Genomic DNA, 25,719 nt, shown 5'->3' on the forward strand with positions numbered 1-25,719 from the left:
CACTAAGAAATTACTCCAGTAGTGCTCAGGGGACCATATAGGATGCCAGAGATCAAAACTGTGTCAGTCTTGAGCAAAAAAGAAGCTCTATCTTCTGCACTATATCTCCTGATATCAAGGGAATACTGTCAGCATAAAAAAAAATCTGCGTTGGTATCTTGGGGATGAATTATATGTTGAGATATGATGAAAAATTCCTTAATTTATCTTTCTAAATGCACTGACGACTCCTAGTTCAATGTAAAATACCAAGGATAACCTGTCTGGCTCTCTGTGTCTCCTGTTAGGAGCTGACGAATCCAGAAAAGAACTTGAACAAAGGAATTAGCTCATATCAGATCGAAGTTTTTTCTTGTTTCCTGCCACTTAATAGTAGAATGGGTAGCTAATTGAAGTTATGCCCACAAATTATGCAATGGAATAGTCATAAGGGTACAAAGGAAAATCATACCTATTGAAAACAAAATGCAAATATTGCAAAACTAATTTTATGCATGGTTATATGGGTGCCGTAAAATAGGCAGAAGTACCATATCGAAATGAAAAGAAGGAAAAAATTCAAAGAGTCTATGAAAAGTTTCGAGTTTGAGTTTTTAAATTGGGCCAAGTATAATATAATGCAAATGGTTCATGCTTGTTCTCTTCAAATTCCATCCTGACCCCAAGTTTATATGTGGTTTATCACATTTAATCCAGTGTCCAATAATTTGGGTTCATGCTCCAACTTATTTTTTAAGATCCTAACCTTAGGCAAATTAAAGAATCTGTGTTTTATTGTTTTCATATGTATTATGAAAATTAAAATCATGGTACAGAATTACAATGAATAATGCAGCAACATTTCTGTTATATATTAACACAGAAAAACAAGATACACAGAGAGAAAGGCATTAAACTCTTATATATGGTAAATTACTACTTTCTATAGTTGGTATAAATTGGATTATATTTTCAAATAGACAAATTTCTACATAGAAATGCTATTAGCAATTAGCAAGATTTTAAACTATAGCATAAATGTGCAGCAATAAAGTTTTCTTGATTTGAAAGATAAAGAAAATATAAAATGGTATTTCTGCAAATTATACCTCCTGCCCAGAAGAATGAAGTCTGTATTTAGCAATAATGGGAATAATGAATATTTCTGTAATACATTATAATTTATGAAGTGATTTCAAATGCCCCATCTTGTTTAAACATGAATATGTGGGTGTAGACTTGTTATGGATAAAAATAAGTTACTACTAATTAGTATGCAGCCTTGAAATATACTTCGTAGTATGTCATGAAAAAGGTGACTTATTTTTGTTAAAAATAACAATCATGAACTAATTACAGCAGAATAAATCAAAATAAGATCAGGGTCTGATGACGTTTGGAGCTGAAATTAAGTATGTAGAAATTGTGGCAGAACTGCTAAGTAGATACCTACTTTAGACAATTTTATTTTTTAAAAATATTCAGCTTAAGAAAAATATAAATGCAAATATGCATAATATTTCTATATAGATACAAATATGTGGTTTGGGGTTCAGACCCAGCAGTGCTCAGGGATCAAACTAGGTTCTGTACTCAGGGATTACTCGCAGTGGGACTCAAGGAACCACATGTTGTGGTGGGGCTCAAGCTTATGTTGACCGCATGCAAAACAAGCACCTTATGGCTCCTGACTCACAAAATGCATTCTTTGTTGGTATATATTTGCCTAGTAAAATGGCTATTTTTGAAAGCACAAAACAAAATATGCACAAGAGATATTTCTAGCTCTCTGCATCACTGAACTGCTTTATAAACAGACAAGAGCTTTACTAAAGAAACCTTTTTGGGGTGCATTTTAAAAGGATATTTAAATCACAACTCTATTTCCTAAATTTGCAATACAAAATAGAATTTAATAAAATGGTAAAATATAGATCTGTTTATGCTTCAGTTTCTTGACCCAAACCTTTTTATCTGTGACTGTGTTTGCAGATTTACTAGCTGAAGCATGCATATCCTGCCAGGATTTTACACGAGGGCTTTCTTCAGTGTTAAAACAGTGGTCTTCAAACTCTAGGTCCACTGACTACTGCCATTTGCAGATGGAGAAACGTTGAAAGTCATTGCTTAGACCACTATTATAACGGCAGTTTTGTGGATCGGGATCGGTATGCAGGAATATTGTAAAAAAAATATTGAGACAAAGGACAGCCCAGAATGATAGTACATCAGGTAGAGTAGGGTATTTGCCTTGAATGAGGCTGTACCAAGTTCTACCTCTATCACTACCATAAGTCATGAATAACTCATGAGTAAATCCATTACTCGGAAGAAATTCCTGAGTGCAGAGCCAGGAGTAAGCCATGACACTGCCAGTGTGGCCCAAATTATTTTTTAAAAAGGCTAGCAAAAATATAAAAAATAAAAACAAAAAGGTTGATGTATGCTGTTCTGGGAGTTTGGTAAACTCAATAAATAGAGAAATATTCAGAAGTCAAAAAGATTTCATTCCCACAAGTGCAATCATTTGAGAGGAAAAAAGTGAATAAATGTAGCTGTGTGTCACAATACTTTTTTCCCCTTTTAAAAACTGTGTAAGGTGTGAGAGAGAGAAAGGAGAGAGAGAAAAATAGAGATAGAGATAGAGAGAGAGAAAGAGAGAGAGAGAGAAACCTAAATCAAGAAGGTCACACATGCAAGCTGCCCTGCCACTGTTTCAAGATTTGATTTTTGTTGTTGGTAGTGGAAAAAGTCACCCATGTAGTACTTAGGATATCCTGGAGACTTCCAAGTGATTTTCAGCTCACTGAGACAACCCATCAATGCCTGCACTGATATGCATTATTGCTTGGGGTCTGAAGGTGTCTTGGATAAAACTGGTCACCTTGGTGGTGATGAAGGATCACCAGGGCTGCACTTGGTGATTGCCTGGGAAACCATGTGGTACTGGGATTTCGCAGGTGGCACACAAAATAAACATAATCACTGTACTATTTCCTGACTCCTGTGTTGCATTTTTATTTGTATTTTTCTTTATAACATTATCCTATAATAAAACTATATTATAGATCCTGTGTGCTATGGAATTAAAATATGTCACATTAAGATATTCATTAAACTGGGGCTGGAGTGATGGTAATATAGTGAGTGTTGCACTTGTTTTGCTTTTATTGGAGGACTCAGGCTCAATCCCAACCATTCTGTATGGTCCCTGGAGCACGACTAGAAGTGGTTCTTGAGAACAGAGGCAGGAGTAAACCTGAGCACCACTGGATGTGATCCAAATACGAAAAAATATTTGTTTAAATTGAAAATAAATGCATGTACAGATTTTTAATTCAGCTATTAAAAACTTCTCATCTTTCATTTGGAACATTATTTTTGTGGATTTTTTTCCTTCCCCACCATACCATTCACAAATCAAATGATAGAGCAAGCACGTTTTACTTATGGATGGATAGCCAAGTTTTATCATAGGCTGAAATAAGTCTAGATTATGATTTAAGAGAATATGTTCTAAGGAGATTCAGTAGGTAGGTTATTTTCACAGCAAGACTCAGCACTGAGGCTGCTCAGAACTGTGTGCCAAATGTAGAAAGCTAAGCGCTTAAAACAGAAAAAAAAATTTTTAAGAGTAATCATTTATTCTCTCTTTACCAAATATGGAAGTCTTAAAGCAGTGTTTGTGAAAGATCAAGCCAAAAATATAAATAGAGGAAAGGCCAAACATTTTTTCAGCCATTTAACAGGGTAAATTTTGCAGTCAGTGAAAAAGTATTAAAGTCTGTCTTTAAGGACAGATTTCGAGCAATTACTGATAATACAAAAGAAATCCTGGGAGCTAATCAAAGGAGAAGATATTTTTGAGAGTTAATCAGGTGCCAACGCTAATAGATGATCCAAGTGGCAGAGCACAAAAAGCACAAAGTTCCACAATCAATTTTTATTCAGCTTGAGGTTGCTAATACTGATGACAAGTGGTTACTGACTGACAGCTTTCTCCAAGATTTCTAATGAAAATTTTCATTTTCTTTCACCCCAAGTTTATTACACCAGCATATTTTTCAGAAAAAGTATTTCTTTCCTAAATTCGGAAAACACTTCCCTCAGTGTCCGAAGGCAAAGGATAATCTCAATCTACATCTTGGTTGACTAATTTCAATGTAATGAGATTTTACATTACGTTAGAAAGTAAGCGATGGTAAACAGTTCTCAAATGAACATCTCTGTTTGCTTTGAGGATAAACTGAGTTGAATCTGTACAGGAAAAGATAAGTGAGAATTAAAATGATTTGGAACTGCAATTAAAAGTTGGATTCTAACAAACAACACGATCCTTAACCCGAAGTCTCTGAAGTTTCTAAGAAATTTATTGCATCAAAGGAGCATTTTTAAACGATAGTTTTCTTCAGCTTATGTTGATAATAACTAAATTCTGGGAATTACCAAATGTTTTCTTGAATCATACTAGCAATGTCTTTCCCTTATGACCAGTAGAGAAACTTTCAATAGCTATGTGAGTTCTTATAGTTTTTAGATTTGCATGAATTACCATATACAGTACTACTTTAAGAAAACTGAGTTTCCACGGTACATAAACTGAAAGAATTGGCCACATCCAGCAGTGCTTTGACCTTACTCCTGGCTCTTCACTCAAGGAATACTCTTAGCAATACTCTAGGTACTATAGGGGTTGCAAGGGATCTAACTTAGGTAGGCCATGTACAAGGCATTCCTTGTAATTTCTAATTCTTATTACTTTTACAATGTTAATTATCTACTAAACTATTTCTAAAGTAATGACTTGTTGGTTTATAATTATATTTTTTCAACACATATCTTTATTTCAATGTTAGCTCTAGTAAACTATAAGGAGTGTTACTCTGCTTCTTTCGAGTAAATAACAATAATAATACATGTGGGCCATTAGTCAATGACATCTGTCATTGATCTACTATTTTTGTGAATGTAGTTGATCATATAGGTATTTGAAACTCAATGAACTCAATTTTTTAAAAATAAAGAGTTTAGAAGATATAATCTCTATGTGATTATTCAGATTTAAAATCTATCTTCTTGATATTTAAAATTTTTAATAAAAATTAAAAAATTATTAAAAATTTTAAATTGAGGTATTATTCTTTATTTCAGTATTGAAGGCCTCATTTTATAGTTGCATTGTATTGCATCAATTCCTCCACTATTGTTTCAAAATCTAGTGGGTAACATAGTATTCTTATTCAGTACACATATTCCATTAAGGTCTAGCCCTACTGCTTATTATCTTGATTTCCTTGAGTTATTTATGTGACATCTCTCTTAAGTTTCCTCATCTGTAAAAGAATTTATAAAAGTAGTGGCTGGTTAGTAATAGTTGCTCTCTGGCAGTGCTGCTCTGAGGAATACATGAATCATTGCCTTTAAAGAACATAAAAAGTATCTGGCCCAAATTAAGTAAAAAAATGTTATTTTTATTTTGAAATCCAATAATACAACAATAAGATAAATTCTTGAAAATATGAACAAAGCTTTGTGACTGTATCCAAATGAGAGTTTGAGGCCTTTTTTATATTGCCAGGGTGTTCTCAGGTTTTCAAATTTTGAACAAAATACAAGGATAGACTCTATATCCTACTCTATTAGTGAGTCATATTTTAATTTTTTTTGATTCCTTGTTTGTTTGGGGAACACATACAGTTGTGCTATGGATTATTTCTACTTCAGAGTTCAGAAATCACTCATGGCCATGTGCTGGAGCCATGGAGTGGAATATGGTTGGCTATGTGCAAAGAAAATGGCTTGCCTGTTGTAATAGATCTTTGGCTTCTGTTTAATTTTTCTCAAGAACATAGAATTAACACTAATAGCCCAGATTATGCATTTTTACTCATATGTGTTCTTTAAGTATTTATATAAGAAATTTCTTGTTGTTTTCTTCAGTTCGAAATACATATCTTTAAGTCTATACAGAGTAACTGGGTTGAAAAGAAGTATACTTATACTGATTTTAATTCAATTCCATTTAGTTATATTCCTAAGACTGCATAAACAATAGCGAACTTCCTTCCAATTCCCATAAAAATTACCCTCAATAATAAGTTGATGTACTTTTTAAAATTTTAGATTTCCAGGATAAATATACATAAAGACAGTTTTCTTGCAACTCGTTTTATCAGTCATTTCTTAGAAGAGCATAACTTCTTTTGTGATATCCTGTGATGATAAGTATTGACATAATCTTCAATAAAGTAAGCACTTGAACAAATTAATTAATCTACAAAAATGACAAGTAGGAAAATATGGTATTCTGAAAAATGAACATGTTTAATGAAGTTTTAACTTTTACCTTTGTTAGGGAAAAATTTTAATGAAAAATGTCAAAGACAGTGAAATTGCAATGTATTGTTAGATCTTGCTTTTCAAAAAGTGTTCTTTGGTTTAACCCTCCCCCAACTCATTAGTTTAAGTTTACATGTTTAAATAAATAGGGGTGTATTTGAAATTTCCTTTTTAAACAAGCCAAAGACTTTTCCCAGATGACAAATATAAATCATATACATGAAATTTCAACTATTGACAATCAGTTTTTAGATTATAGTCATTTCGTAGAAGTATAAACTTGCAATAACCTCATTATATTATGAAAAGATGGAAAATGTTAAATAAGTTTGTTCCATTGCAGAATATGTTAAATGTTCCCTCTGAAACTATAATGAATGCAAATAAATACCCTCTTAAGGGACCGTTGGGATATTGGTGGAGGAAATTAGGCACACGTGGTGGGTGAGGTTCTGGAATCATGTACGGTTGAAACTATCAGTAAAAGTCTCGCAAAGAACATCTCAATAAATAAAATGTTGTGTGAAGAAATATCTTGACAAATCCCTAGAAAATTAAAACTAAGTAATGAAGATAAACAAGAATACTTACTCTTATTTTTTCCCATTTAACATTTTTGCATTTGGGCCTTGGGTTTATTTGCTAAGAGTCTTGGCATAGTCCAATCTGGACCATTCTTAACCTTGGTTCGCGTCTCAGATTTGGGCAGGATGAAGTTTTTAAACAGCACATCTTTGTTTTGTTTTGTTTTGTTTTGGGGCCAAACCCGATGATGCTCAGGGGTTATTCCTAGCTATGCGCTCAGAAATCAGTCCTGGCTTGGGGGACCATATGGGACGCCAGGGAATCCAACTAAGGTCCATCCTTGGTCAGCGGGCAACCACTCTGACCCCTAAACAGCACATCCTGAGGGATTCAAACTTTGGTGTGAGTGTCCATGGAAGGGTGTGATGGGATATTGTTATGTGAGTGAGAAAAAATGTACAGTAGTTTGAGGAGTTAAACCTTTTTTTTTTGTAGGTTCACCCAGCAGTGATCAGGAGTTTACTTCCTGCTCTGCATTCAGGAATTATGCCTAGAAGTGCTCAGGGGAACATATGGAAGAGTGGGATTGGAACCGAGGTTAACAGAATGCAAGGCAAACACATTACTCTCTGTACTATCTTTCCAGACCTGGAAAAATTTAAATATATTTCCCTTCATTTTTGGTATATTTATAACATTCATAAACATTCTAGACTTCCTAAAGATCGTTTTAGCTACATTACTAACCCTCAGGGAATCTACTTTTTCTCTTCTGTTTGACTAAAAGTATTTTGGTTAAAAATTGAAAAGAAAATTCTTCATTTACAAAAGTATAAAAACTAACTTGTTTCTGAAAAATGGAAAATTGGGAGCCCTTCCACATTTCAATACCCAAACTGGAATTCAGTTAAAATTCTCAGGTGTTTTGAGTAAGCTCTATGAGTCAATACTATACATGCTTATTATGTTTCAAAATGTTGGGAGATTAGTTTTATATGTGTAAATACATCTTTGGAAAATGTGATGAATCTTAATATAAAATCATAAATTAAGTTTCACAAATGTATTCTGAATAGTCAATGACTATGACTCTAACTGGATTACTAAAGAACTCAGTTTACTTAAGGTTTGTCACCAAAAAAGGAAGAAAAGTGTTATTAAAATACTTAAACCATATGTACCGTGCTTGCTTTGGCAGCACATATACTAAAATTGGAACGATACAGAGAAGATTAGCATGGCCCCTGTGGAGGGATGACATGCAAATTAATGAAGCATTTCAAATTTTTTTAAGAAAAAACAACAACAAAAATCATATGTAGCATCTATGACTTCAATATATCTTTTCTTAATTAAGAAGCATGGAAAGAGGGGCCAGGGAAATAGCATAGCAGTTAAGGTCTTGCATGCAGCTGACCTGGTATGATTCCCGATATTGAATATAGTTCCTGAGTACCACTGTGTACAGCCAATTCCACTCCAATAAATAAGGAACAAATATTTAAAATGTTATATAGAACAGTATTTTTTTCTATTTTATGCCTTCACATTTCACAGTGATACAAAGATAAAAGTTTTTCAATAAATATTTATTTTTCATCATTGAAAGATTACATTTTTGAACTAGTCTATCTCAAATTGAAATAATTAAGAACATTCCTTTAGTTTTCTGAAAGAAGTCTGTGTACAACTGTTTGCACATTGAGTGATGAAATTTGGAAGAGCATAAAATACTCTTGGGTTGTTACATATAATCAAGATTCATTTCTGATTAAGATGAACAAGGCAATATGAAATGTCACTGCATCTTAATATGAACAAGCAAAATAATATAAAAACAAGTTATTCTTTAGTCAATCAGGGAGATGTGATCACAAGAGCCTGTTGCATGGGGCTAGAGTGGTGGCGCTAGAGATAAGGTGTCTGGCTTGCCAGCGCTAGCCTAGGATGGACCACGGTTTGATCCCCCAGGATCCCATATGGCCCCCCAAGCCAGGAGAGATTTCTGAGTGCATAGCCAGGAGTATCTCTTGAGCATCACCAGGTGTGGCACAAAAAAAACAAACAAACAAACAAAAAAAAACCCTGTTGCATGATGAACTACTAAATGTGAAAGGAAAGCCTGGACATTTGGATAGTTTCCTCTTTGACAAAGCTCTGCAGGGAGAAAGAACTTGATAAGGGAAGATATAAGAAAATAGCTAATAGACGCTTTAATCAGAAGATGTGAGTTGACACAGCATTTAGTAGTCCTCAGGAATGGATACAGGAAAAAATATCTGTAGTCACACTAAAATTCTTTCCCAAAGTTTATTTTTTATTTTATCAAGAAAGGTTAGTACTAGATGGAAGCAAAAATGATTCATGAGAGGATGGGAAGTCCTTCTCTGGGACTCACAGGCATGCAATCAAATTCTTTTTATCAGACCTCTCACCTAAGAAGCAAAATATAAGTCAAAGAAAGGAAATTAGGAAATATGGGTCTAAGGAGATAGTCCAGGGATTAAGGTAGTCTGTTTTGCATGCAGTGACCCTGTTTCCCTCCCAGGCACATACAGTTCCTTTAGCATGGTAGGTCACATGGGAGGTAGCCTTCCTAGGCTTCCAGAAACTTCTGGAAACTTCATGGGTCCAAGGAGCACCACATTATCCTATCAAGGATGGCCAGGAGTGGCCCCGAGACCTTCTAAGATCCTATTCTGGGAGAGGTAAAGGTCTGCTTTTTAGGACAGGGAGTATGGATGTAGAAACATCTGACTCTGAGAACAGAATAGGAGATAGTCTCAGTTGTGGGATTTTTCACTGTAGTGAGAAATTCAAAGGATGCTAAAACCTGAACATGAAACAGGAATGGAGAAAAATTCTTTAAGCATTTTAGGCATTATGCCAAGTAAAGGAAAATAGCAGCCTATTGTTGAAGTGGCAGAAGTTTTTGGTATTCTAGAGATAGCAATAGCAACAACAGTGAAATCATCTATCGCTCTGCCCCCCAGAACCTAAACCAATTTAAAATGAACTCTGCTGAATCAAATTTCCACAACAATAATATGTCTGAAAAAGAGCTATGCCCATGTTTAGGATTACAGTTATTTACCTCATCCTATATTGTTATTTTATACACAAAGTTTAACATATACACACATAAAATGTAATGTGTATTAAAATGTAAAAAAATTACTACAGTCAAGAGCAAATATTGCAAATCTATAATCAAATGTAAAGGTAAGTTGACATTGGAAATATAGTGCCAAGGCTTAAAAAACTGACAAAATGGAGAAAGCCCAATTTATAGATTCATCTAAATTTTAAAAGAAATGATAGATAGCTTGCATGAACAGATAGAAAATTTCAGTCCAGTGATGATAACCATAGCAAAGCCAAATAGGAATACTATAAATAAACCATAGTATATGTTTAATGTAGCAGTTATATAATTATTACAATTGTAAAATTAAAATATCATTGAGTTACAAAGCTTGTCACACTGCCTTTTAAACAATACATAATTTACACGACTTTATGCCAACTTTGGAAAAGTGCTTGATATTTCTAAGTAATGGTTTGAGTGTTATTCTTCATTACACAATGCTATAATTTTGACAGAAAAATTAAGCTAGAAAATCATACTATATTTACATGACTACTAAATTATGTTTCTCTGACATTTGAATCTTTGTAATTTTCATTATAATTCTATACATCTGATACTAAAATTAGTATATTGGTAAGGCATTTGACTTATTGCAGGTGGTCAACCTGAGATCAATTCTCAGCTATTATACATTAGCCTTTGAGCACTATTAGAATTGATCCTTGAGGTATGGGCAAAAAAATGCCCCAAAACTTAACATTTATCTTCCTCTCAAATGACCCATTATCACCAGGAGAGAAAACCATTCCATCTGTAACAATCTGTTATATGACTAGAAAAATCAAACCTGTGGTGGACACTCAAACAAAGTGAAATACCTTGTTTAAAAATATTAAAATAATGAAACATGTTCTATTCTCAGAAGTCTAAGATGATTGAGTCTACAACACTTGTTACATTTTATATATAATTCATATTCAAATGTCCTTTACATTTTCCTAAATAATTTCAAATGTCTTTGATATTCCTAAAAGCGCAACAAAAAAGTAGATAATTTCAGTCATTCCAATTTAAAAACTTTTGTAGAGTAGCATGAATAAATTTCACTGGAATGTATACAGACAGCCCAGTTGTTATTTTTTTCTTTTTATCATTTCTGGATTGGTGGGTTGGTGGAAATTAGCAGGTAGAGGAAACTGAATCCTAACACAAAAATTCAGGTTATCAAAAACGAAATAAGTAAGCCAAGTTAATGATCACAACTCATAAGTCTTACTGATTTGCCACTGAAAAAAATTATAAGAATATTTCTGGTTTCCTCAAAGTAAATGATGGTAAAATGTTTATTAAATTGACTCACCTTAATTTGAGTTTGTGCTTTTTTGTTTTTGAAGTTGATTGTGCTTTAGGTTTTTTCTGCATTCTCGCATTCTACTGGCACTACTCAGACTATGCATAATCAAATGCATTAATGATTGAATTCCTTCCACTAGCCCAACACTGTATCACACAATATGGCTGGAGTATGAGATTCATTCAGGACTCAGGCAAGCATCCAGATTACCCAGCACGAATACATAACACACATGTCTCCAATATTTTACAATTGTCTTATTGAAAACCTGTGAGCTTACTGATTTGCTATGCACATGACCCTGGGAAGTCAATGCACAGTAGTCAAAAGCTTGCTCAGCTGTGTTAATAATTAGAAACCAGTAAAGTGCTTATAGATTATTTTTTAATCTGACACTTGTTATTCTTCTGCACAACCCAAAGCTCCCATTAAAATCATGAAAGCATATGCAGAGATAATTACAAATGAATAGGGAAAATGTGTGCATGACTAAAGGCTGCCAGAATAACAGGGGGATAAATGTGGGGCCATTTAAGATTTCCCAAATGCCCTTTACCATAAAATAACATAGACAAAATGTCTTATTTAGTTTCAGCTACAGGCCCCATTTAATCTATCTACTAAAACCCTCAAGATTTTACAAAATTATTATAGGTGGGAATAATCAAACTAATCAAACATAAACTGATAAAATTCTGTTAGAATGCTCATAAAATGGCTCAAAATTTCTAGTAAATTATATCTATTAATCCTACTATCCTAATCTTTCTCTGTCTCTCTCTTTCTCTCTCTCTCTCACACACACACACTCATTCACTAACAGCACCATTAGTACCACCAATATATCATACTACAACCATAAGGAAAAAAAACACCAAAATATTTGTCAAATACCAGAATGCCTTTAACATTTTTCTATGAAAATAACCCAAATAACTTTTTAAATGAATAGCTGTTATTGGAATTTTGTAATTAAATCAGATGGAAGATCAAATGGAATATATAAGGCCCAATCTATGTAATCGGAAATAATCAGTATGTTTTTCTCTTTCTCTCTCTTCACCTTTCTTAGCAAGAGTGTTTGGAATACCCTGAAGAAGCTAGATGATTGAAAGCAACAGGAATGGAACCCTTTAAAGGATTTCTCACAGAGTAGTTCTATTCTAGGCATCCCATTTAATTTTATATTTATAATAGTCAGAACAAAGGTATAGAATAATGGGACAATTTCTTTGAGAAAGTAGTAGATCTAAGTGAACTGTGAATTGAACAGGTAAGATTCATATTGACTTTGCAGGATAACTTTTATGCTTCTTTATTAAATGAGTGCTCGATACTGTCATGTCAACTGACACCATAATACAGAAGATAGGACAAAGACAAGGAAAATTCAAGGTAATATTTTATGTCCAAATGCTAATTCGGAATTGTACTGAAATTGGAGCTGCAAGAGAAGACTACAATAGATTTAGGGCCATTCTTAAACAACCCACAGCTGAATGGCTGTTTTCAAAGATAAATTTATTCTGCATTCAATGCTTATTGACCTATTTCTCATAAGAAAAATCCTGCCTGAACGCCATAAGGAATTACTTTTTTGCTTCAAGTCATTTTTTAACATATTATTATTTTAAAAATAATTTATTTAAGCACCATGATTACAAGCATGCTTGTAAAAAAGAACATCTCCCCTTCACTAGTGCAACCTTTCTGCCACAAATGCCATCCATCTCCCTCCTCCCACACCCCCTACCTGTATTCAAGACAGGCATTCTACCTCTCTTACTCACTACCATTAACATGATAATTTTCAGTGTAGTTATTCCTCTAACTGCACTCACCTCTCTTTGTGGTAAACTTCATATTGAAGCCAGTTCTTCAAGCCCTCATCTCTATTATCTCTGGGTATTATTACAATAATGTCTTTTATTTTTGTTAAATTCTGTAGATGAGTGAAACTATTGTGTCTATCTCTTTCCCTCTGACTTATTTCACTCACCATAATTGTTTCCATGTCCACCTATCTATAGGAAAATTTCATGACTTCATTTTTCCTGATAGCTGCATAGTATTCCATTGTGTATATGTACCATTGTTTCTTTAGCCATTGATCTGTTTTCAGGCATCTGGGTTGTTTCCAGATTCTGGCTATTGTAAAAGAATATAGGTGTGCAGAAGGCGTTTTTGTGTTTTGTTTTGTCTTCCTAGGGTATATCCCTAGGAGCAGTATAACTGGATCGTATGGGAGCTCAATTTCCAGTTTTTTGAGGAATCTCCATATTGTTTACCTTAAAGGCTTCCACATGCAAGAAAGCGAACTTGGATCTCTACTTAACACCATACACAAAGGTCAAATCCAAATGGATTAAAAAACTTGATATCAGACCTGAAACCATAAGTTATATAGAAGAATTTGTTGGTGGGGCCAGAGCAATAACACAGTGGTAGGGCGTTTGTCTTGTATGTGGCTGACCCAGGATGGACTTGGGTTGGATCCCTGGCATCCCAGATGATCTCCCAAAGCCAGGCGTGATTTCTGAGCGCAGAAAGAGTAGTATTCCCTGAGCGTCACTGGGTGTGGCCCAAAAATCAGAAGAAGAAGAAGAAGAAGGAGGAGGAGGAGGAGGAGGAGGAGGAGAAGGAGAAGGAGGAGGAGGAGAAGGAGAAAAGGAGAAGGAGAGGGACGAGGACGGTTGGAGGAGTGATACAGCAGTAGGGCATTTGCCTTGCACACACTAATCTAGGACAGATTGCAGCTGGATCCCCTGGCATCCCATATGGTTCCCCAAGCCAGGAGTGATTTCTGAGCACATACCCAGGAGTAACCCCTGAGCGTCACCAGGTGTGGCCCCAAAACAAAAACAAACAAACAAACAAAGAATATGTAGGTAAGATACTCCATGACATTGAGACTAAAGGCATCTTTAAGGAGGAAACATCACTGTCCAAACAAGTGGAAGTAGAGATAAACAAATGAGATTATATTAAGCGGAGAAACTTCTGCACCTCAAAGGATATTGTGACTAGGACACAAAGGCCACCCATCGAATGGAAGAAACTATTCAACCAATATCTATCAGATAAAGGACTAATATCTAAGATATACAAGGTACTGACAAAACTTAATCAGAAAAAAATCTAGTTCCATCAAAATTCAGGAGAAGAAATGAACATACACTTATTCAAAGAAGAAATACAAATGGTCAAAAGACCCATGAAAAAATGTTCCACATCACTAATCAGGGAGTTGCATATTAAAAACAACAAAGACTGGCTGGCACACACCACAAAGAACAAGAACAATAAGTGCTGGTGGAAATGTGGGGAGAAAGGAACTCTCATTCACTGCTGGTGGGAATACCATCTAGTTTAGCTTTTATGGAAAACAATATAGAGATTCCTCAAAAAAGTAGAAATTGAGCTCTCATCTGATCTAGTAATTCATTTTTAATTTTATTTAAAATTCACCTGAAAATAAAACATATTAACTTGTACAAAACTATGTGTTTTATTGTGCATATAAAAAAGATTTAAGATTTGGAGTATTTTATATGTTGCACAATTCTTCACTAAAAATATACAAAATGAGAGATAGTAAAAGGCAATTTCATCCCAAATGAAGGTGCATTTGGTGATAGTATTAAGAACGAGAAAGCTGAGGAGGCAGGTATTGTACATAAAAGGAGTAGTCTTTAAGGGAACTCATATATGTTGATGATTTAAGATTTGGAGTAAATGTCTGATGCTATTTATGATGCATTTATTCATTACAAAATACTTTGAAATAATTTTTAATTAATGAGAAATCTGAAGTAAAATGGTGGTTTTAAGGTTCCCCTGTTAATGCAGGATGGCCTCAATATTTCAATTATCTGAACAACACGCATATGCAACCATAGGATTTCAAAGGACTATATCCATGGCCTAAATTCTCATTCTTAGCACATAACATAGGTACTCATTTCACACAGCCTCCATGTTGCTAAATGTTCAAAGTTTTTGAGTCAATATAATTCTTCACAAAACTGTCAAGCTAAGAATATCTTTTCTTTTTTGAGTAAAAGTAAAAATCAACTTCAGTCAAACCAACCAAAATAAACCTACACTTGGTGAGGCATGGTGAATATTACCAAGGGAAATAGGGAAATGGTAGGTGGTGCAAGCATAAACAGAAGATGTTCTTTGGTATAGGGATATATATGTTATATGTGTTATATTTGATGAAAATAATACAGATATATAGTATATATATAAAGCTAAGTCTTTATACTTGAAAGTCTCTACCTGCACAGTATAAAATGCAGGTCAAAGTAAGGTTTTGCACAGTATAATTACTAATTTTTAGAAGTAATAAAACAAGTTTAGAGTACTTGCTTTCTACCCATTCATTGTTTGGAATAACTATTTATTTGGCTGCAGTCCCATATGTTTCTCCTGATTGTAAATCTCATTCCCATACAGTTCCTTACATTTGAGAATCTTCTTTGTGCTTAAAATATTTTCAATTGAGTAAAATAATGAATGAATAAAAATATTTTTTAGCAACCAGTAGAGGGCTGAAAATATAAAAGAAAACTTTTTCTTTTGGTGGGGGACACATCTAGTGGTCAGGGCTTACTCCTAGATCTGCACTCAGGGGTCACTACTGGTAATGCTCAGGGCAACGTATGGGTGATGGGGGATGAAAACTGAGTAGGACACATACAAGGAAAGTGTCCTACCTGCTGTACTTGTCAGCCCCAATTATACATGACATTTTAAATCTTACATCATATTGTACACACTTGTGAGAAGCAAGTATGCTGTGTACCTGTACTTTGCTAAAATCAGTTTACTTATGTATCTTATAGTTCAATACTCTTATTTATGGATATTTTATATGAGGAAGTGGAAGATGAAGTAAGGCAAGCCTGATGGACATACATATTATTTGTGGGCATCATATGCACCCTTTATTAAATACTTCTAATGTATTAATACATTAATTCTCACAACAACCTTAAAAGATAGGTGTATAATGAATTGCTACTACAAATGTGAAAGTGAAACTTAGAGAGGGCAAGATATTGCCAAGTTCCCCTATGTGGCACTAGATAGGCGCAAATCGTGTTCCTATAATTCCATCTTTAATTTTTTTGAAAGGGGATCTGGGTCAACCTCCTATTTTCAGGAGCCACCTGTGTTGGTGCTTGGTGAGGGTCTATATGGTGTCAGGGATTTGACCTGGTACCAATAGAATGTAAGGGAAACACCATAACCCCTGTATGTATATCCAGGCATCTAAATCCATTCTTAAACCAAGAACTTGTGTGGACTAGTCATTAATCCTGAATTCTTACAATGAGTAAATCATGGCTGCACACACCCTGAAATCACACACACAAATAATCTGAATGGAACATTAACCAATGTTCCTATGATTTTATATTTTTATTTATTTTTCATTTTCTTCACTTTGATCTATATTGTATTTACTTTCATTCTTATGGCTATTTGTGCTACTTTAGACTTTGGTCCCTCCCTTCTTTCACTTTGACCCAGATATTGAAAACAGGTCACATACTTAAATGTGGCAACCCCTCCAGCCCTGCAAATGATGGGCAGTAAAATTTGTTTTCACTACTTGTGATTTTTAAAGAATTTATCCACACCTACTTTTTATACTTTTAAGTTTGACAGTGTAAGTAAAAAAAATCACATCTAACAAGTATTGATTTCTATCTTTGGAAAACCTGATTTTCAAAAATAATGAATATAGTACTTTATTCTTATTACTATTTTTAAAAGCAAAAACCTAAAATGACTATAACACAAATCTTTAAAAACAGTACTCAAAAGCATTTATCTTATAAAATAATAAAATAAAGTGGTAAATTTAATTTTTAATGCCCTCAGAATTATCTTTTTCCTCTCTAGAATCTCTACGTTACAAGCAGTAAAGAAAGGTATATTGAAAAATGAAACCTGTAAAATCTCCATAGGCTCTATTCTAAAAAGAATTTAGGAAACATTTTTGAAGTTATATGAAAATTAGCTTTGACTCAGTTTTACTTACTGGTTTTGTTATTTTTTTCCCACTTACTAGTTTACTTTCTTGTTATAGTGAACTAAGAGACTTAAACTATTCCGTAGCATTCAAGATCTATAGAAGTTCAGGAATTAAAAATGCTTATAAAACCTTTGTTTACCTATTTTGACAGACGAAATTCAAGTTACAAGTCACCTATACTTTGTATTTTTGGATTAACAAAACAAGACACACAAATTATTTTTCATCACTTTAAAATGATTTTTCCTACATATGCACATTTTATTCAATTCACATAAATTACACATTCATTTTTATGTAATTATATTATATATCTGGGCTTAACTTTTGATAAGTACTTCTGTTTGTATTCTCTGATTTTTAGTGAAACAAAAGCCAAATTTCGAATAATTTACATTTCTATATATTTTCCTGGTAGTGGAGCTGGCCAAACTGGTCTTTTGTTCCTACACCCATTGCCATTGCTTAGTAGTAAGTGTGACGTAATCATTTATAGAAAATTACAAAAGAATTCAACCCTAAAAGTTACTTATCAAAAAAAAAAAACACCTTGAACAAAGAAACTTTGGCAAACAACTGCAGAGAGAGCTCCCACTCTTTTTAGATAGTAAAAGATGTGGAAAGAAGGAGTTGGACAAAAATATTGTCAAAGTACCAAGTCAGGGTGTTCAATATGGTTATTTGGGGGACATGGCACTTCCCATATCTGACGAATAAAACTGTAGCTCAATTTGTGACTCATCTTACTAATTCAGTGTTCCACATTCTCTGTGTGGACTCATTTTCCAGGTCTAAATGTTAGCTGAGTAGATCTAGATTTGTTTGTCAAAGCAAGAAAGACCTGAAATAAAGTTTCAGTTTAGCACAATGTTTCTTGGCCTTTTTTTCTGAATATGATCCCCTTCCAACCCAGTTTACATCCTATGGTCTCCTTTGACAACTAGTTGGCCACCTAGGTTCATGCTGTGGCCATTAACACTATTTTCACCTCTGTCCCTCTTAGAATTTCTTCTTCTGGAAGCCCACAGTAGGGAGTCCAGTTGCTTCTAGTGAGGAAGTCAGATTTCCTTTATAGTGTCCAGTCATCCAAATATAACTTTTAAAATGCAGGCATCAGTTCAGTCTGGACATTTAAATGATTTCTACCGCAAATTTCAATGACTTGTACATGATATGTTCCTAAAATTGGTATAGGATTTTATCTAAAAGTGGAGTGCCAATTTATTAATTTATTTGATCATCATCCTGGAAGTTATTTAGTGCTTTGCCTCCCACTTCTTCCCCACACACTCATCCAATTATCAACCCACACTTCCTACCATAAATCCATTAGACTTCATCAGCTGTTTCTCTCAGCTAAAAAGTCCACTTTCCCTCATTTAAAGTGGCTACAACATCTTTAAACTGATGGTGAAAACGTTTACATTTACAAAAATCAAAAATGTGAAGAAGAGAGACAATAATACATTCAAGATTCTGAGAATGAAAGAGAGAAATGAGGGGAATATACACATCCAAAATTGGTGGAACAGTTTTAATGTGAACTGTCATATTCTCCACAGACAACCTCCTTTTGCTCTAAATTTTAAACTTGCCTAAATTAGGCCACTTCTCTCCAGAGTACAGGCAGGAACTGGTAACTATGGAATATTATCAAAGTGACATTTTTAGAAAGCTCTTATTAACAGTGCACCATCAATATTTTTGGAAATTAAAAATGTTTTCATAGTTGTCAATATGAGTATAAAGCAGCAGACCCATTATGAACCTGAATGCTTCTAGTAAGTTTTCTTAAACTGTTTGAATGAACGTAGTACTTATTCACTCCATATTGTCTCTAACCAAGTAAGCTAATTCAATTTCATAGGTTCATTTTTCTATTGGTCTGATTAAAATGATCCAGATAACATACATTTACTATTAAACCATGTGCCTTCTTAGTCTTTTCAAAAATACACATAGAAATATTCAAGGATATATTTAATAGTGACTTCGTATAAACTTTCTGACATAAATTAATTTCACTCTTTTTCAGCACTATAAATTTCTAAACAGAACAGAGTAAACATTCATGCACTTGACAAATGCCTGCTATGCTAGCACAATTTCTTCAGTGAGTTAAGGACAACTTTTAGTCTATCTTTTGAATAGATATTTGCTAATCATAAGTTATCTTTCATGTGACAGAAACTTTATGCTCCCAGGTTATTTAGGATTAGGCAGACAATTATATGTTATCAATTCAGGGAATTCAAGAGAATATAAGAGACCAGAAGGTAGATTAGTGCAGCATATGTCTGTATTAAATATCTACCTGTAAATGAAGGAAGGAATAAAAGATTAGTGGGAAATGTATACAGAATAAATGACGCCATCAAATATTCAGAGAAATATGCACTTGGCTTTGTTTCCTCGCTATACATTTTGAGCCAACCAGGTCAATGACTGTCAACTAATCAATCTATATCCTCTCTGAGCAGAGATCAAGGGCAACAGCAGTGGCTTAATGATTTCAATCTCTAGCCGTCAAGGGGACAGATTATAGGGACTAGAAGAAAATCAGTCTTTCACAGGGCAATGCAGCCCAGAGTTCACGACAAAACTTGATTAGAATGGAAAACTGTTAAGCCAGCAAAAACAAGATATGACTTTAATGTTTATAACAAGATAAAATTAATATGTTTTTATTAGTTCCTGTCTAGTCATCCATGTAGTCATTTTGAAGTTTAAAAGGGCAAGAAGAAAGTCACAATGGAACATTCTTAAGCAATTTTCTTTTTCTTTTCCATAAACAAATTTTAACTAGATAAAGATAGCAAGTCTACCAATTGCCCTTGTGGGCCATTTTCAAACACAAATTCAAAAATGGAAAACAAAAAAAAATCATGTTAAATAGTAAGGTCCTCACAATCCTAAATCTTCCAGAAAACCACTTATGTGTTGAATGTAAATAATGCATCCTCTTAGTATTTAATTGCTTGCTAATGTCTTCATTTGCATATTGCTCCTTTTAAAAACTAGATAGCATGCCTCTTTTATGCAAGCATCTTTAAATTCTTCAACATCTCTATTGACTTATTTAGAATACAAGAAATGTTAGTTTCTCTAATGACTGTAATTATTTCCATATACTCTATGAAAGTAAGGAAGGTATTTCTATTTTAAACCATTTTCTTTTAAAACCATTCTGTCTATATGACTCTTCTGCTGCGATGTTAAAACATCTTTCTTGTATTTAGAGGAAGATTTTTCTAAAATATATATTTGGAGACCCAAAATTTTATTTAATATAACAAAATATTTTGGTGAAGATTAATCTTAAACCAAAATAGAGATTATTTTATTAAGAAGTTAAACAAGTATGAACTAACTATAGTCAAATATTTCTTTTAAAATGTAAAGTAGGGGCCGGAGAGGTAGCACAGCAGTAGGAACAAATGAGAGTTTGATTCCCAGCATACCCTGTGGTCCCCAGAGCCTGCCAGAAGTGATTTCTGAGTGCAGAGCCAGAAGTAACCCTTGAGCACCGCCAGGTGTGACCAAAAACTAAACTAAACTAAATTAAACTAAACTAAACTGAAATAATAGTTAACCAAGAGGGTCAGAGTACAGTGGGCAGGACACTTGACTTGGAGGCACCTGACCCATGTTCAATCCCTGGGACCCGATATGACATTGCTTGGTGTGGCCCTGAAATAAAAAATTTTTTTTCATCTTCTTGGCATTTCACTAGCATAATTGGTCAAGGTTGTAGTAGACCAAGTAGGAGAATAATAGTTTTCTGCCTAGAACCCACTCTATAGCTCACCACTAACAGCAGCATATCTTCTAGTTAGAAAGTGCAGAATTTTGGAGATGTACCATGAGAATGACAAAGACTGGTGTGTGTTGTAGAATTTCCTGGGGAGTCCGAGAATAAGGGGATATGATATCTTTCCTGGTCCCCTCACACTTGATATCTTTGCAGAGGATGGTCGAGTGTCTTACAGAATTCAGAATTTAGATTTCATCCTTGGGGCAATGATAATATAAACCTTATTTTTTTTAACAATACAGGGAGCATGAACTGACTAGCCTCTTATGAAAATCTTTCTTTTTTTTTAATAACAGTTTGAAGAGTGAGTTCTGGGAATTTGAGTAAGGAAGCATGTCAAACAAAGTGACTACTTTATCTGGCAATAATCAGGTGTAAAGTAATAGTAACTACCGGGACAAATAGCATTAGCAAATGAGTAATTAATTACTTGGGTTACATATACATCACAAATCCAACTAACCAATATTTCAAACTTTCAAATTTGTCAGTAGTTGATCTAGAATGCTCTGTAACTTAATTATATATGTATATTTGTAACATGTTTAAGTACATACATTTCAGGAACATATGACACTAAACTGATATTAGGCATATATACTCATATAAATATATGTATTTTTGTCCTTTTTAAATATTTTATTCTTCAAAATTACACATGTGTTTGCAGTTGGGCCTCAGTTATAAAAAGAACAGCTACCTTCACCTGTGCAACTTTCCACAACCAATGTCCCTATCTCCCTCCTTCCCCATCCCTGCCTATATTCGAGACAGGTATTGTACTTTTCTCACTCATTACCATTGTTATGATAGTTTTATTTTTCGAGCCACACCCGTTTGATGCTCAGGAGTTACTCCTGGCTAAGCGCTCAGAAATTGCCCCTGGCTTGGGGGGACCATATGGGACGCCGGAGGATCAAACCGCGGTCGCGATCTTTCCTTGATTAGCTCTTGCGAGTTAAGCGCCACCTCGCCGGCCCCATGATTTTTGTGTAGTTATTTTTCTAACTGCACTCACCACCCTTTGTGGTAAGCTTTATATCATGAGCCAGTCTTTTCACCTCTCATCTCTATTGTCTCTGGGTATTATTACAATAATATCTTTTATTTTTTAAACCCATAAATGAGTGAGACTACAAAAGTGTCAATTTCTTGTCCTTAAGGAAAGTGCTGAAATAAGCATTAAAAATATAACTGTTTATCATATCCATTGAACAGACCAGCTGTGATCCTGACCACTTGGCAAACCATTGAAATAGTGAATATCACTTAAATATAGTTGCTAAATAAAAATAAACTCATAGAAAATGTATTCTTAATCTTTAAGACCTTAGTACTAGGTTATATAAAACAATAATAAAGGTCAGTTTAATAAAGAAAATATTGGATTAAGTTAAGTGGCTACAAATTTAAGTCAATCTTAAGGAAATTTCAGAAGATAATGTAGAGGATAAATGACATAATTACAGCCCAAACTGCAGTGTGAAATTCTGAATCATAATAATAGAGGCAATTGATCATCAGCTTTAAGACAGTTACAGTTATTCAGGTAGTAAATAATTGTGACACAAACTAAATTATTATGAGATTAGTAACCCAAACCAATATTAATTTTCAGCTTGCATTTTAATATGAGGTTTTTTAAGAGAACTATATGAACTGAAACTATTCCATGATGCAATTATGTACCTGGTTCTACAAATTAAAGTCACTGCTATCAATTTGTTTCAAAGATTCTGTCTGATTTGATGATGCTGTAAGTCTATATGGTAATTTCAAAGGTTTTCATGGAAAAAATTTCAAAAAATGATGTATGTGTTTGGTGAATCACAAATGGCATCTCTAATCAAGCTACTCCTGACTCTGTGCTCAGCATCAATCAAAGCATTGCTCAACAGAACAAGCAATATAAAGTTTGAAACCAGGCATTCCACATTTACTGCATGCATTAGTGCCTTATGAGTTCTCTTCTATGACCCTCTAGAAAACCATTATAATCTAGTGAATATTAGTGCCTTGCAAATAATTATTCTAAAGATTCTTCTTGTGAGATGTAGCTGGCCATACATTATTGTGCTCAGGACTTATTCTTGGCTCTGTACTTAGAATTCACCTAAGGAGCTTGGGGTGGGGGGGGGGTCATACGGAGTGCTGAGGGGTGGTTATAGGTTAGCTGAGTACAAAGCAAATTCTTTATTCTCTGTACTATCTCTTCGGTCTTGAGAATCATTCTAATTTCAGAAAACATTTCAATAGAGCTTTGGAACTATAGATGCTTATGAATGCTAGGTATGTATTATTTTTTTGTTTTGCGGTCACAGCCAGCAGAGCTCAGGGGTTACTCCTGAGCTCTATGCTCAGAAATCGCTCCTGGCAGGCTCTGGAGACCATATGGGATGCCGGGATTTGAACCACTGTCCTGCATGCAAGGCAAATGCCCTATGTCCATGCTATCTCTCCAGCCCCTAAGTATGTCTTTTATTAAGAAATTGTTTTGTTTAGGGACCACCTCCAGCAGGGCTCAGATATCATTAATTTTAGTGACATCTTAAAAAATTCATCAACTTGGCAATTCTTAGTAAAATTAATAAATAAGAAAGGTAATTGACTTTACTTGAATGTGTCATGTTACTAGGTAAAGATACAACTTTAGATAATACCAATGCACATTATTTCAAAACCACAAAAAAGATTATAGTATTAAGGGTTTGATAGTGGTTTTTCCCAGCAGAAACATGTTACTTTCCAGTGGAAAAATATTTAATTAGGGCAAATTAAAATGCAGGAAGTCTAGCTCTAGAAGTATGTTTTTCTGATGAGCAATCATCTTTGTCAAAAGGATTCACATGGTAGGATGGAAGGAACTGACTAGATATTGACTAATTTTTGCATTTTTATCAAGCTCATGTTTTATCACTACAAAATATTCTTAACTATTAAAAAGTTTATAATAATTTATAGCATTAGAATTTTAGATTTTCAGTAATAAAATTATTCATGGTTATATATTTATACCTCCATATGTATAAGCCTCACCATATATAACCACAAAGTTTAATTGTTATTTCACCTCCCAAAAGACTCCTTAACCTATTCCTACAATCATGTTCTTTTTCTCAGTAACTACCAGAAATTTTCACTGAGCCTGGCAATTACCTTATTTTTTCCAGCTCATTTGTTTTAGTTATTCTTATTTCACAAGAGTGAAATTCTATTTTTACCTATTTTGTCTCCAGCCATTATTTTTTCTCTTTTAATAGCAGAGTGGTATTTTATTATGTATATATACTACAACGTGTTTAGCCAAAAATTTATCCAGAGAAATGTATTGAACCTCTACTCTTGAATGTGTATATATATAAGATAACTGTGCATTTAACTCTCTTTAGCTATGCAATTTAACTCCCTTATTATGTGATTGTATATTAAAACTATTTTTCTTTGATTAGAATCAAAGCAACAGATATTCTACATGTTCCATAAAAATAGTCATTTCTTTATTAAATTTACATTAGGATATAAAATCCTAAATATAAAAATGTAATGTGCCAATATACTTGCAATCAGCAATAAACATATGCCATATCTCCACTAAAGAGCAGATTGGAAACTGTGGCATCATCCTGCCATCTGTGTCAAACAGACTTTAATTTTGAAACAGAAAGTTTACATGTGAACTTATGGGGACATTGCACATCAAGTTCTTCTAACCTTATCTCCAGATTACTACTTAAAATTATCGTTAGTCATAAACTATTTCACTTATTATTCATTATATAGTTAAGTGCAATAAGGAAACTTAAATTTGACTTTTAAATAATTTATCTTAAAATGTATTAATATTTATATTTTGGAAAATAATTCAGAATTTAATATACAGAGCAATATGCATACATATCTACTTTTAGTACTGGAAATTCTGCCAAAATATGCCTATATAATACTCTATAATAATGATTAAATTTGAAAAATAGAAGAGACAATAGAAAATTGCAAGTATTCAATATAAAAGTGGACATCAAACATGTTTATTTTAGTATGGTTCTCAGAACCATTTATTGAGATGGTTCTCAAATAACTTACAGAGGAAAGTAGAAAAACTTACAAAATCCCTTAAGATACTTCTTATTTGGGGCAGAAAGCAAGTGATGTAGAAAGTAGAAAGACCAGGATCACTTAGGACAAATCTAACCCCGGAAGAGTGAGCTTTAGATCATAATCACATCTAGGAATCCCTTGTGTACTTCCCAACTGATATGGAGAAACCCTTACAGTATAAGAAGAATAAAAGATTCTAATAAGATTGCTCTGATAAACTGTTGATAGTAACAATAAATTTCTAGATCTGCACACACAGATTTAATTTATATATATAAATTTCTATCTTAAACACATCTTGATGGGACACATTTAATGAGAGGAGAATTTCCTGAAGAACTGTCAGTTTTGGCAAAACAATAATGATGATTATATGATGCAATGGTAATCAACTCATTACTCATGTAACTATGTTTATATAATGGCAATGTAACATATTTTATACACAGACTATAATATTTGATCATAAA

The 25,719-nt window shown here is 33.7% G+C and overlaps 1 protein-coding gene and 1 non-coding gene across 2 annotated transcripts in view; one reads left to right on the forward strand and one right to left on the reverse strand.

The window, feature by feature from the left end:
- Window positions 1-25,719, reverse strand: part of DMD (dystrophin) — a 2,686,579-nt gene that overhangs the window by 2,367,552 nt on the left and 293,308 nt on the right. The gene's annotated exons all lie outside the window — the stretch shown is intronic.
- LOC126000213 (U6 spliceosomal RNA) lies at window positions 8,026-8,132 on the forward strand. Its single transcript, XR_007492572.1, has one exon. It is a non-coding gene; the product is annotated as a U6 spliceosomal RNA (small nuclear RNA).

This window comes from Suncus etruscus, chromosome X (genome assembly GCF_024139225.1).
Source record: "Suncus etruscus isolate mSunEtr1 chromosome X, mSunEtr1.pri.cur, whole genome shotgun sequence".
Classification (NCBI taxonomy): Eukaryota; Metazoa; Chordata; class Mammalia; order Eulipotyphla; family Soricidae; genus Suncus; species Suncus etruscus.